Genomic DNA, 2,971 nt, shown 5'->3' on the forward strand with positions numbered 1-2,971 from the left:
CTGTCGCATCGCTTGGAGTGCGAGGCCCGTGGTGCTTTTTATCTGGCGTCTCAATTTTTTTGCCATTTTGCTGAGCCACGCGCACGTGTCTCGTGCGTGCCTTTCACGCACGAGGCGCGTGCACGTGGTGTGTGACGTCGGTTGTAGGTAAAACGCTGGGGGGGGGGGATTTGATTACGCAATCGCCTCCTCGAAAGAGAGGCACCATGTCAGAAGCATCCCTCGCAAACAAACTACAAATGCGCATCTCAAGTTCATAACCCGTCCACTTCTTTCACAGCGGATTGCAAGGAATTCGCAGTTCCTTGTTGTCACCCCGGCGATTTCGCAACTTCGTCCAATGGGCGTGACCTCGCTCCCTGCAGCCAATCCGGCTGGGGATTTTCACCTTAGTGCAAAAATAGAACTGCATTGCGCAGCTGTCTGCCCGATAGCGGGCTCACCAAGCTCCAGGGCATTTGTAGGCGACTTGCGCTTTCTCGGCGATGTTAACTCGTTAAATATCAAAAAGGAAAGCGTGACTACGGCCTTTTGCATGCGAGGATTGCTGAAGTTGTACCCTTCTGAAATAGTAGGTTATGAAAAGTTTATTATCGGTACAACGCATAATATGAGCAACATTCCCTTGTGTGTGGCAGAATGAAGATTCCTCTCATGTTTTTTTTTTTTTTTGGTTGGATTGTGGCGAGCATGGGACTTCACGATCGTTCTCATTTTCTCAACTGCATTTGCAATTTTTCGTAAGCTTTGCTGCCGGAAAGCATTAACTATTCTGGTAATTATTGCATGTTTGTAAACACCGTACCTTGCTCCGAAATCAAAGGACGAAACTTACAAATAAGGCGCAAAATAGAGGATAACTTGGGCCACCATTCGGTATACAATTTCTTTTTTCATTTCTGCATGTGTAGGTGTTATGATAAGAGACGTTCGCTGGATATGTGGCTGATGTGCTTGAGTTATTGTGGACTACAGTTAGAATTTTATTGAGCAGGCAAAGTGTGTGTTCTCAAAATTACATTGACAAACTGCGAGAAGTACATCTTAGCCTTTGATTTGCCTTATTGCGAAAACGTAAAACACCAGTTATTGCTAATTCTGCGAACGCGAAATGTCGTATGAGTATTAGCTCATCATTTTGTTGCATTGTTTACCACAGCGCTGTTTCTTTTGTTTCACAGCAATCTTTAAAACTAGAGTAACTTGCAATTCTAGTTCAAGTTGAGGATACAAATGCTGTGACCATGGGCACAATTGTTGCCTTATCTATAAATTTCTACGAAGATCGACCGATTTAGGCCAGCCTACACTAACTACAGACTGGTGTGAGGACCTGTGGCACAATTCATTTTTTTTTCTGTTTCGGCCTTCGCTAAAGATATATACCTGGTCATTATTGGCAGGTAGATGATATTACGAACAGTTCGAGCGTAAGAACACTTTTTGTGAAGTTCCAGGGTCTATATTCACAGCAAGCGCTTACACTTTATTCATTCGAAAGTGGAAGCTCCAGACAACCTATCATCATTTACTAAAACTGCTGACCAATGACAAACAGCGCTTACGCACGAAACTCCTCGTGAATGCTGCCACAGATTATTAAAACTCATTTTATGTAACTGTACTCCTTTTTTGGCTGGGCCCATGTGTGTTGTGTCAGAACAGCCTAGAGCACTCATCTCGTTGGACGACCCATGTAGGACAACGCCAATGTGCACCTGCGTAAAAGCATCGTTGATGCACCTTCCTGGCAAGCTTACAAAAAAAAAAAACGTTCCTATGCAGGAAGTGATCCTAATAGCAGGCGTCAGCCATTCATGATGTACGACAAACTATTAGCGCCTGTCAACGGCTGACGACAAACAGCTATTTCGAGCGGAATGTATTATAAATTACACGCACGCCCAAAAGCGTTTTAGAGCGAAGCTCTTAGGGCCCCCGTTCTTGAGACGAGCGTCGGCGTAACCGAACGAACGAGGGCAACAGCGAATGATGAAAGGTCAACGCGGAGTGCAACGGGGAATGGAAGGCGGTGATAGCGATGAGAGTGCGAGGAGGAAAGCGTGAGAATAAAAGCGTTGTCGCAGAAACGCGAGACATTCTCTGCGCCAATCGCTAAGAGATGACGCCACAGTACCGCGCGTCGTCTGTCCTCTTTGTCTTTATTCGATCACTGCTTCTCATCTGCTAACAAATGCTAAACGTTATCCCTCGACGCACAACGCACCTGCATGTGTCAGAAGTTTCTCGAATGTTATCGATAGCTCAATCTATCAATTGGTGGTTATCACCAAAGCTTTTTATTAATCGGATTGTATGCCCGAGGCGAATTGTGTAGTACTTTCTGTATGCCAGGCGGGCACCAGCGATTGCACTGGAGCCTTCGACGAGTCATGTGTAAAAGCCGACGCATTTCACCAGCAGGCCAGGTTTTCGACGATGCCAACTCTGCTCGCCGCTATTCTTTTGCTTGAATGTTACTTGTTTAGCTGGGTTCTGGTTCGCCCAATAAATAGTTAAGTTTATAACTCACCGTTACCCCAATGTGTTGTTCTTGACCGTTGATACCACCTGACAATATAAGTCACAATACTTTCTGAACAATGAGCGACGCAACCGGTGGAATTGCTTCGTCTACTGCAGAGGCTCAGCGTCACCGCCCCGAGCACCCTGCCGTTCAGAATCAAATGATTTGATGCAACATATCGCGAATTAAAAACAAGTAAACGACAGCGCTCAAAATTCTCATTAGGGGGTAGTGTAATCGCCGGTGAAATTTTATTACTCTGGAACTGTTCGTCAGTCGAACAGTTCGCGTGACGTCACTCGAACAGCCACTCTTGGTGCAGAAATAAGTTACGAGCACACATAATGGAGAATTTAGGCCTAGATTTTTTCTGTTCATGGTGCTGCCTAGTGTTCTTGGTGAGCTTCCGGGCACTCTTGCACTAGAACGTGCGATATCTTTTTG

Source organism: Dermacentor andersoni, chromosome 10, assembly GCF_023375885.2.
Source record: "Dermacentor andersoni chromosome 10, qqDerAnde1_hic_scaffold, whole genome shotgun sequence".
NCBI classification, from domain to species: Eukaryota; Metazoa; Arthropoda; class Arachnida; order Ixodida; family Ixodidae; genus Dermacentor; species Dermacentor andersoni.